The sequence below is a fragment of the Equus przewalskii genome, chromosome 18, assembly GCF_037783145.1.
Source record: "Equus przewalskii isolate Varuska chromosome 18, EquPr2, whole genome shotgun sequence".
NCBI lineage: Eukaryota > Metazoa > Chordata > Mammalia > Perissodactyla > Equidae > Equus > Equus przewalskii.
The window spans coordinates 51,042,605-51,054,644 of NC_091848.1; the positions used below are offsets into that span (position 1 = coordinate 51,042,605).

The 12,040-nt window shown below is 45.9% G+C and overlaps 1 protein-coding gene across 26 annotated transcripts in view; it reads right to left on the reverse strand.

Annotated features, from left to right (window-relative positions):
• Window positions 1-3,295, reverse strand: part of BBX (BBX high mobility group box domain containing) — a 263,283-nt gene extending 259,988 nt beyond the window's left edge. For 6 of the 26 annotated variants that reach the window (XM_070582826.1, XM_070582830.1, XM_070582838.1 and 3 more), the window contains exon 1: window positions 3,104-3,252. The gene's annotated coding sequence lies outside the window, so the exon portion shown is untranslated. Of the gene's footprint in view, window positions 1-2,055; window positions 2,266-2,371; window positions 2,562-2,598; window positions 3,004-3,103 lie in introns of those variants that run through there. The other 20 variants (XM_070582825.1, XM_070582854.1, XM_070582850.1 and 17 more) reach the window with 14 other exon arrangements.
• Between the last annotated feature and the right edge of the window lie 8,745 nt (window positions 3,296-12,040).

Genomic DNA, 12,040 nt, shown 5'->3' on the forward strand with positions numbered 1-12,040 from the left:
GTACGGCAGAGCTTTACAATAGAGTCCCAACTCCTGCAACATCTATGAAGGAAGAACCCCGAAACCCAGGAGTCCAGCTCCTCACCAACACTTCCCCTCTCTCCGCCCCCACTCCCACGTGTGAAATGTGGGGGCAATAGAGGCACAGATCCCGGTATTCAAAGGGCAGAGGCTGAGAGCAGCCCCGCTGGCATTCCGGGGTGTCTCCAGTACCCCCGCTTCCTACTCCCCGTATGTACAAAGCAAAAAGTTGATCCATTCTGCAAATCCAAAACCCACACCGCGATCATCCAACAACTTGCACAAGTGATCGCCACCCCCAGGACAAATACACCAGCCACCAAATCATAGCAATGGAAAGACAGCCCGAGCCTCCGCCGTGCCCAGGAGCCGGCTGGAGGGAGCACGGCGCCGGCAGCGGGTCCAGGTAGCACAGCCCTCAGCCTTGCAGACCTGGGCGGCCACAGCCGTCGCCCAAACGCCCGGCCCCTGGCACAATCCCGAGACTGGAGATCGGAATCGAGCGGGGAAACACATTCGCCAGAGCCCCCGGCGGCAAGTGCAGGGCCACCAGGTCTCCGAGGTCGGGGTGGGGGGAGCTGGGAAACGGAGAGGGAGGACAGGAGCGAGGATCCCACCCCGGCTTTGTTGCTGGTCACCATCAAGTTTGCATCTTAGTACAAAATGTCGATCTTAAAGGCTGACAAGACAGAGGCAGAGGGAGAAAGAGAAAGGGAATAGAGTCCATCTTGCTTTGGGGAAGAGGGGGGAGAAAAAAATGAAGTGCAAATCCCACACTCCAGGCGTAAAAGTCTGCTCAACACCTTTCCATAACGGAGGAGCAACGAGGAGGGTGTCCCCGTCCCCGTGCCCGCTCGAACTGGCGGCGATCTGGGCAGAAAACGCCTCGCTCTCCTCCTCTTCCTCCTCCTTCCCCTCCTCCTCCTCCTCCCTCTCCTCCTCCCGCGGGCCCCGGCGAAGATCCCGCCGCCACCGCCGCTGCCTCCGCTGCCCCCCGGGGAGGCACCGCCGCCCGGCCGGGCGCTGCCATTCCGGGCTTGGACCGCGCGGCGCGCGTGGGGCCGGGCGCGGGGTGGCCGCGCGGGGACGTCCGCGCCGGGGACCCCCGCGCCCCCTGGCCGCGCACTGGCTACAAAAGTCGCGCGAGCAGAGGTGGTGGCGGCGCGCGGTAGAGGGGGCGCGCGTGGGGGCTCCCACGCCGCGAGTGGGCAACCCCAGGGGATGGCGAGGAGCGCCCCTCCCCGCGCGGGGAAAGTACCCCAGTCCCCGGCAGCCCGGCGTCCGCGGCCGGGAGACGAGAACTGGACGTGTCATTAGCAGGACAGGCAATGGTTTCAAAGCCCCAGGCCAATGACCATTAGCAGAGGCAGAGCTCGCTCCGTCCCCATCCCCCACAACCTCCACCCACCTTCCCCTTCGTAACCCCCCCCACCTCCACCCCACCTCGCGAAACTTTTCAACAAGATCCACCTGGACTAATTTGTCCTCAGACAGTTAAAATATTGACTAGACCCTACACACCGGAGGGAAGGGGAATGCACGCTTTATTTTCCTTTCTACAGAAAGGAAAGCAAAAAATAGCTTCTCTCTCCGTCTCTCCCTCTCCCCCCCCCCCTCTGTCGTACATGTTGTGTCTTAGCTTTTTGCATCGTTTCGTTTTACCTTCCTCATTTAGCAGAAATGATCGCGGCTATTTCACACACAAACGTGTTCCAGATTCTTGGATTCAGGGTCCTTGTAAATTACAGGACTCGGGTTTGGTCTCAGTTACGTTAAGTTTCATACAATACCAAAAAATAAAAAAAAATAATAATAAATTTCTGAGGGTGAGCGAGCGAGACGAGGTGGAGGAGGAAAAGAAACCTCGAGTCTGATTTCTGTAATTTACTAGCGACCCGGATCGCAGCAAATAACAGTGTAACATGAGTGTGGCATAAGAGGGCTGGGAAGCTCTTTCTAGAGGCATCGACCCCATCCCCGGATAAAGGATCTGCAAGTTTTCTGTCATCGCGACCATGCAATGCCATAACTTACCTTCAGAAATAAGACTTTAAACAGACGAGGCCTTCCTCCTCCCCTCCACCACCACCCCCAGCCTTGCTCTCTCCACCTTAAACTTATTGACACAACATAATCCCACATTCAAGCAAAATCCTGACACAGCCTCCCTCCTCCTCTTCCCCCTCCTCTCTCTTCCCTCCCGTTCTCCCTCTCTCCCTCTCCCTCGTTCTCCCCCCCCCTCCCGCTTTCCCTCCCTCTCCTCTCTCCCCTTCTTCCTCGCCCTCTTCCCCCTCTCCCCCATTCTTCCTCCCGGCTACTCTGGCACTAAAACAGCACTTTCTCTACTCGCCGCGCATTCGCTTCGGGGTGGGGGGTGAGAGGGCACCGATCTGCGGGGCCGGAACACCCCAAGCCCAACTCTCCCGATGGACGAGCCCCTGGGCTGCTGTTCCCGGTCACCGACGCACACGAACGTTCCATAAATCCACGGAGGGCTGGCTCCTCGTACCTTCCTCCCCTGCCCCTGCTCCCCAGGCCCCACCTCCCCGGCAGCCAGACCAGGCTGGCTCCACGTACTTTCGCCGCGATGAAGTTTGGGGCTCCCCGGGCGGCCTGGAGGCGCCGGCGGCGTGAGGCTCTGTTGTTGTTTTCCTCGGGCTGCCCCTGCCCGCGCCCCGGCGCCCGTGCCCCTCTCGGGCGGCGCTGCCTGCGCGCCGAGAGGTGCTGCCTGCAAACGCAGCCTGGCACCGGCTGGCCTACTACTCCCCGCCGGCCCCCGGCTCCCGCCCGCCGGGCACTGCCTCCGCGCCCCCCGCCCCCGCCGGCGCGGCCGCGCGACCCTCGCCCGCGACCTCTCCCGACCCAAAGTTTTGGCGGAGGGGGAAAGTGCCCGGGGAGCGGCCGGCCGGCGGCGGCTCGGCGCGCGGGGTCCCCTCCGTCTTCCTCAAGTCCGCCCAGCCGGCTGCCGCCGCCGCTGCTCCTGCCGCGGAGTCCTTGGGGCTGCAGCCGGCGGCTCGCAAGTGAGTAGGAAAACAGAAAGTGCGGGGCGAGCGCCCGGGGAGGGCTGCGGCCGGGGGCTTACCTCGCGGGCTCGCCGGGCGCGAGGGCGTGTGTGTGGCTCGCCCTCGGCGGCCAGTCGGGGCTGCTCTATGGGAAAGTGGCGAGGAGCTCGCGGAGCCGCTCTGCCTCCGCTCCACTGTACACTGCTCCACATACAGTACATGCAACCCCGAGAGCCTGAAAACACTCATTTTATATAAGGCAGCCTGCCATTGGCCCGCGCGCTGACGGACGGCCCGCGCGGCCAACCAGGAGGCCCGTTACACCCAAACACACGCACACATACACACATTTTACAGAGACACACAAAGATCATCACATTTTCTATTTTCTAATGTTCGGGACCTGTAGACAGTAGGAGAGGACAGGTAGAGAGGCCCAGCGGAGTGGGTTTAGGGGAAAAAAACCTGTCTGCACCAAGTTGCAAGGCTTGGAACGGGCATCTTTTGGACTTGGGAGGGTTATAGTAATGAACTACAACTCCACTGGATATGGAAGTGAGGGGGTTTTTTAATCGCTGCCGTGTGGTGCCCCATGAAGAGGCGTGCATTGTGTTGTGATTTTACAGCCTGACTTGGCTAACAAGTGGCCGAGAATGGCTTTTATCAGCTTGGATTTCTTTTGTCAATGGGTTACTATCACATAGGCCAAAATAGTGCCAGATAAGTTTATTAGGACTATCATGCATTGAGGTTGTTAATGCCTCATCCGTAGGTGAATTCAGAAAAATTAATACGACGATACACAGAAACAAAGATAAACATTTTACTGAAATAGCCGATCTACTTTTAGCTGGTCAGAGGACTGCAAATCACCTATGTGGGCACGCAAACAGTGCTGTTAGGTAGCACGAGTCACGGAAGATTGGCTGTTGACCCTTTCCCTTAAAAATAGACCTTTTGAGTCAATATATGCAAGATTTATATTTTGCATTTTATATGTGATATTGACTTCACACGCTTCATGTCAGATGTGACCATCACGTGTTGGGCGACTTTTGGAGATGGTGAACCCAAGGGCTGTTCTGTCTGAATTTTTTTCTGTGATGTGTCTTTGGCAGGTTGTATTTGACTGTCCTATATAAACAAGTCAACAGGTTGCTGGGGAAAAGCTATAGCTGAAAATTAAGAGAAATAAATTCTAGACCCAACTTTTAAACTAATTGAACAATCTTGAGGCTCTTTAATGCTCAGAGTTGATTTTGGGTTTTGTTTTCATTTTTTCTTTCAAGATTAAAACAAGAGGCTTCCTCCAGTTTCCCTTCATTAAATGTTTATCCAGCATCTACCAAGTGCCAGGCATTATTATAGTCCCTAGATGTTTTCTTAAGGTTCTTTCTGATGTAAGAGTCTGTGAATTATTCTTAAAACACAAACGTTTTGAGGATTAAATAACCACTATAATTTTATGGCCTGGATGCATAGCTATAAAACTTACAGGAAAGCTGAATAAGAGAACCTATTTCAAGTCCCCTCTTAGTTCCTCGATGCTATCTTAAGGTTCTTCACTCACGTTCATAATGTTATCAAATGAGTGTGTGTGTGAAAGAGTGGGAAAAAGAAACAGATAAAGAGAAAACTTAAATTGATGAAGTTTAGGAGACAAACACATAGTGGGTATTTAGAAATATGATGTTTCATTTATTCTTTTAAAGGAAAACAATTTTTTAAAGGGAAAAGTATATAAAATCACAGCATTTTAAACTAATAATATTAAAGGTTATTTAATGACGCGCTGCATTTAGTTGACTTCTGTCACCATGTTCTTTATCCACACTACACTGTTATGAGGTTGGTGCTAAGTATTATTATCTGTTTTATCCATAAGAGAAATGAGAGAGGGACAAATTATATAACCTGCTCGATCTTACATAAATGCCGGTGAAGAAGGAACTTAAACCCAGAAGTCTTAATACCCAACACAGGTTTTGGTTAACTTGACAAGTCCTTCCTTCCAAATGGCAAGCTTCAGGGACAAGAGGCAGAGGGAAGCATAACCAGAAAAACTTTTTCAGGATTTTACTGTGCTCTTTTTTTGAAGAGGAAAAGAAAATCAGCACAACTTACTGTATTTAATTGCTGAGCAAAGTGTTGTGAATTACTGCTAGTATATTTATGTTACGAAACATTTAAAAAAACAGCCCACTGCTCACCCCTACCCTCAACCCCACCCATAGGAAAACGTTCTTTATTTCTTTATGGTTGCAAAGATTTTTTTTGTTGTTGAATTACGCTTAGCTCAGCAGAATTATTTAGAGCTACAGTCTTCAAACTTCTAGAACACACATTGCTATCAGTAAAATATTTGAGCATGTGCCCTCAATATATATATTTATGTATACATTTTTAAAATGTACCACTGCGTGGATATATATTTATTATTATAAAGCGTACACTCACAAAAAAGAAGTGAAAAAGCATGAGATAAAAATAAAATTAAGAGTTTTAGTATTTTCTTCCAACACTCCCATGACACAGTCTTAGCACATGCCCAAGGGTTTTGCATTCCAGTTTGGAGATCTCTGGCAGGACAAAGTGCTGACTGACCAGGACTAATGCAAGAGAACAGAAAGAAGTGCATAGAAATTACCTGTTGCAAGTTATTACCGCTCCTGGAAAACTGGTGGGTCCACAGAGCCTTTAGATTGGTACAATGACACATTTTTTAAAACACGCATTATATATCGGTGGTGTGAGGCATCATGTGGCAGTAGAAGCCATCATTCAATATTCTTCTGCAGATGGTTTAGCAAGCGGGATCTCTGTGCCAGGCACTTGTGCCTCTCGGATTCTGGAAAAGGAAAATTGCCTGCTCCTGCAAGAAGGGCTGGAATAGATTTCCAGTCTCCAATATGACATATAGGGCCTGACCACTAAGTAAGGAAAAGAGGCTTGGGACTAAATGTAGTATTTCACCGTTAAGGAAATATGTTTTAGATTTTTTATTATCTCATTTAAAAATAAATATCAAGAAATTTTAAATGGCAGGGATGCTCAAAAATTTAAAATATGATCGGGAAAAATCATAGCTTTCATAGAGTTTGTTTAATTTTTTTTTAATTAAGATTGTGATAGTAGAGTTTGTTTAATTTTTATAATATGTGGCTATGAAGACAAAAACAACTTTTGGTTCCTGGGTAAAATGGCCTTTAGAAGGATCTATGTTTTTTCTTTCTTGTTTTCACATTTGATATCAATCACAGGTGCAGCTCACACGGTTAGCACATTTCTCCCTCTCACGGCCTTGATTGTCTGTTTTCTTAATTTTATTTTATGAGTCCTTTGTTTTAAGCCACGTAAAATAATTTGGGGAGAGTAAATCTAAATATGTGTGTAAATGTGTATGTACAAGTATATATATTGTTAAATATATGTCTATAAATAACATTTTATTTCCTTATTTATACATTACTTCTTTACACAATCCTACTCCAAATCCTGATTTCACCACAAGGTTACACTAGCCGTGTAACCTTGGAAAAGTTCCTTCGTCATTCTACGACTCAGTTTCCTTGTTTGTAAGATAGGAATAGTAAGAGTAACCACAAGTGAATTAATCCGTGTAAAATTCTTAAGCCTGAAACATACTAAACAGTCAATAAATATTCTATTTATTTATCTTTCACACATGCAAGCCAATGGCAGCTGCTTTGCAGAGTTTTCTAAGACTGGCCCATCACATCCAAGGGAGTTTATAGAACTTGTTGCAGCTGACTGGCGCAGCGTTTGCAAGTCCCTTTAGCCTGCCTTCTACCAGCTCCAGCACCTCTGCACAGAAAAGGGATGCAGCCTGATCCCAGGAGAAAGCAAACATCCTATTGGGTGGCTGTTATTAGGCACCTAAAAAAGGAAAACTTGTAATAAATCACTCTTTGAAACAAGCCTTCTTCTTTGCATTGAAACTCTAGATAGTTCCAGTGGTGAGGGTCTGCCTTACATAACCATTTTTGACTTGTACTTGACCTTGCTGAGCTTCAGATATTTTTTCTCTCTATAAGAGAAAAATCATAGCTTTCTCCTCAAGGCCAATGCAAAGGGACTAAAAATTGGATCTTGGGCAGCTGCCCCACTTCTCAGCGCCAATGCAAAAGTTCATAATCTCGAAGAGAACCAGCTTCTACTAGATCCCAGCAGAGTTGGGGGTAAGAAAGAGGAGAGCATCCTGCTTTCCTAGAGGGATGCTAGCCAAAGCATCCTGCAGTTCTCACCTCCTGTGATCTTCTGTAGCATTTTATCTACATTAATATTAAAGCATTCAAATACCTTGCCTTGTATTACATTATTTGTGTATTGATGGAGACCTCTATTTGATGGCAAACACCTTGAAGAAAATGATGCTCTCGTTCATCATTTTGTTTTCCAACAGTGGCTAGCACAATAACTTGTACATTGCCTAACGTAACAGTAACTCAACAAAGATTTGTAAAACAAATAAAACAGACAGATTATAAATTCTAAGAAGGATCAGAGAGAATCTGCGTATGCAAGAGGTGCCAGAGAATGTTGGTGGTCGCAAGTATATGGTGCACCGAACTTATAGTCATCATAGGTTATACCTGCACATTATTTTAATTTTCTGAAGCACGTCTGAGACAGCCTAGCATACTTCCTGATATCCACGTGAAGCGGAGGAGACAGATAGAGGAAACTTCCTTTTAAAGATGAAAAACTTGAAGCAGGGAAATTTAAATGATTCCCTCAGTGTTGTACAGCGAGTAGCAGAGCTGGATTAGACACCTAGTTCTGCAAGCTTTCTGCCTTGGGGAGGGAAATGGGGAAGTCACCAAGGAGTCACTTAAGGATCATACCATAAAAATAGGTCTCTAAGTGGACGATGATTTTACACTAATGGATTTGATAATAAAATCAGTAAGCACAAGCATTAGCATTAGACGGTCCTTCTAGCCACTGGCTCATTAGAAGCTTCAACAACATCCCCAACAAGAAACGTCCACTATGACACATCCAGCTCTTGGGAGCTCCCCTCGTCCCAAGACCATCTAGTTCATCTTCGTACGGTGTTGACCTCTACAGAGTTCTTCCCAATATTTACCATGATTTCTCGCCTCTTATGTTATCCATTATTCCTTTTTCTGTTCCCTTGTTCCCACACAGAACAATCTAATCCCGCCTCCATGTAGCACTGAAATATGTGAAGATAGCTCTCATGACCGCCTCCTGCCTTGAGCTGTGCCTTTTCCAGACGAACAGTTCTTGTTCCTTAAAACCTTCTTCCTAGGGCACCATTCTCCTTCCGTGCTCTCCTCTCAGAGCCTGCCTATTGTCTTTGTTGGTGTGCTCCTCTCAGTGGGATCTCCCGGGCAGGTGGAGGCTGAGGCAGTGTGCAGTACAACATGACCCTGGCTCCCTTTTCCTTGATACAAAATTTCTATTACTGCAGCTTAAGATGAAACTTGCCTTTTTGGCAGTCACATCACTGTGCTGATGGATATTGTGCTTATTCTCCAAAAGAAAAAGGTTTTAGGAAATGTGGGCATTTAAGCCATGTCTCCTCCATTCTGTATTATGTAATTTATGTTGGGGAAACTGAGGCATAAGTCTTTAGAACCCTGGTGTTGTAGAGTGGGCAAGAGCAGAGGCTTTACAGTTATAACAACATGGGTTAAAAGCTTGGCTCCAGGACTCACTAACTTTGTGAACTTGGACAAATTACATAACCTCTTTTTGCTTCAGTTCCTCATGTATAAAGGGGATGGTGATGTCACCTCATCAGGTTATTGTAAGGATTAAATAAAATAGTATATGTGAAATACTTAACAAAGTGCTTGTCCTATGATAAGCGCTCAATAAATGCTAGAGTTATCTTTTTTCTTTAGCTGATGAGATTCAACCCAGAATGCCATTTTGCCAACATCTTTTTGTATGCTGATCATTTCATTCGACATCTTTACTATTAACCTCACCGTCTTTGGTTCATTCTCAAATTGGATGCCTTCTTTACATTTTTCGAAGTCATGTTTGAAAGCATTGTCTAAGGCAGAGCGCAGAGCACATATCGCCCAGTAGTTCACACGGATCATTAATCGCTCTCCCATGGCCACTGTTGATGAACCTGTGATAGAGTCACCCAATTTCACCTAAATTTTTAAAATTTCAACCTAAAGAAATTTGTAGAGGATAATATAATAATAGCGATCATGTAGGAGCTTTATTACAACTTAACATGTTATTACGTTGCCTCAGATTTCTTTATAAGAAATGAAACATTGCATATGCAATGGAAGCCCCCTTCCCTGGGCCAGTTCTCCCCAGGGGTGACCATTATTTTATAATTTCACTCTCATCCTATCCATATTTTTTAAAGCCCACTCATGAAAGTACCTGACGTGACTTCATCAAAAGGCTTTATGAAATTTTCATTCGCTGATGTTATCAGAGAGGCGTTCTGTGGGGAGTGGGATATACTAACTCTGGTTAATTAAAACGAAAACAGGAAATTATGAAAGGATATGGGATGGCTCTTAGAAATCAAGAAAAGGTAGAGAACCAGATCTCAGAAAGCCAAGGGACACTGTCAGTTCCAGGGGTTGAGACTCAGTTTTCATGAGAATATCTTCATTATGATGAATTTGCTCAAACTTTTTTCCATCCTTCCTTTCCTCATACTGCTAAGGAGAGTGGAATGGAAGAATCCAATTGCCTTTACCCAACTGTTATGCCTACCTTTTGGCCAGTTAGAAGAGGACACCTTGCTTGACCCTCCCACCAAGACCGCATGGCTACCTGGTGTGGGAGGATGGGGCGGCGGTGGAGGCGGCAGGGAACTGAGTCTGGACAGAAATACTGAGGTGGATGCAGTGTATTGGTAACATTCTAGTTCCCAGTAGATTCACAGGTGTTCATTTTATAACTTACATAGATGTTACTTTTTTCTTCTCTGTGTATCAAATATATTTTTAAAATAGAAGTGAACTTTAAGAAAAAAAGATGGCATCTAAAGAAGGCTTTTAGGTTCCCAAAGTACAGTTGAAGGACTGCCAAGAGAAGGGGGCAAATAGACACGGGGCAGGTGAAAATGAGGCATCTCCAACATCTCCAACAGCCGCAGTGCAATGGAGCTATGTTCATGAACCCTGTTACAAAAGAAAAATAGGTTTAGACTAGTCTTAGTGACCCCATGCTGGCTGCTGGCCATTACTTCGTCCTTTTTCTAAGTACACACAGATCTTTCCTTCACTTGCCTATCTTAGTCAGATTTCATTTCATTTCAAGGACCATAAAGCCACTCAGATAAGCTTAAGAAAAAAGGGAAGTTAATCTTATGAATATTGGAGTCTCTCACAGAACTCAAGGACGGTAAGAATAACCAGGCGTGGAAGCAGAAACACATGGCCTCCATTGCTGTCATTGTCACTAGGTGAGGAGCAAGGATCCACCTGTTATGGCGGGCTGCTCTTTTGGTGTTTGTAGACAGAAAGAGTCCTCTAACGTGAGCACGAGGAGGGGAGGATATAATGGGTGTTCTACTATTTAGCACTTTCTAGAATCTTATCTAGACTCCATGTCTCATTTTACCACCCTATAATTTGCAGAATCCACCTTTTTCCCCCCAATCGCGAGAAATTTAACTAGAATTACTCAGAATGTTTATGGCCTGATTTTATACCCACATATATTCAGAAATAAAGTACTTCCTAATATGCTTATTTATTTGTTAATTCTTTTTTTTTTTTTTTTTTTGGTGGAAGATTAGCCCTGAGCTAACATCTACTGCCAATCCTCCTCTTTTTGCTGAGAAAGACTGGCCCTGAGCTAACATCCGTGCCCATCTTCCTCTACTTTATATGTTGGATGCCTACCAAAGCATGGCTTGCCAAGCAGTGCCACGTCCGCACCCGGGATCCGAACCAGTGAACCCCAGGCTGCCAAAGTGGAACATGCGAACTTAACCGCTGCGCCACCGGGCTGGCCCCTACTCATTCCAGAAAGGATTTCAGTTGGTCTTCATCAGTTCAAACTTAACTGCATGTTTTCTCAAGACTCTCAGGTATTATTCAATAGATCTAGGAAATCTGAACTCATTTAGAGCACCTAGGTGGTCTCTTAAATTTTTTTAAACTTATTTATTACTTCCTATTACATTCTATAGCAGTCTACGCAAACTAGCTGAAGAAAAGGAAGAGTTATTAGAATTGCTACACAGGTAAGGTTACAGCAAGGAACAACCAACAGAAAGCTATAATTTAAACCCTAAATGAAGCAGGATTGTCAGGCTTGGAGATAGGCGATAGGCCAGGGACGTTGCCTGAAGGTCCAGTTACATGGCAGGAAGTACAGCTGGGGAGAAAGGTTGCTTTTTCCTGAAGTGAGATGGGACCCACAGGAGAGGCATACAATTGGGAAGTTAACTAAAACAATGATGTTTTGAGGTAAAGAAGCTGAAACTAAGGAAGGAGGGGAGGTTGTATTAAATTCACCGCTGGCTCACCCCCACTATTTGGAGTCACTAACAAAAACCAAATATATTGTGGCTGGCCTACCAGAAAGGACAGCTTTAAAAAGAACGATGTGACAGTGCTCAGAAAGGAGGCAGTAAACACCTTTCCTGAAATGAGGCTGAAGGCTCGTTACAATGGAAGAATTGACTCAGGTCTTAGGGTACTTAGCTATTTGGAAAGGGATGTTTTTCTTTTCCATCTTTTGACACTTTTTCTTACAGTACCATCTTCTTCCTCATTCAAAAACAAAACTTTCTAATCCATTGGATCATTGGATCGCTAAAGTTCTCCTTCCAAGTGCCAGATTGATTGTTACAAGTTTGTTAAAGCACTGACCTTTGGCCAGCACTGTTCGAGAGAAGGAAAAATGAAATAAGTGACTTTGCTCATCACACAATAGAAGGAGGGAGGGAGAGAAGAAAAGAAATAGGGAAAGAAAGAAGAAGGAAAAGAAAAAAGACAGGCTCTAAGAGAAGTTCTGTTGGCATGACTTCAGAAGTC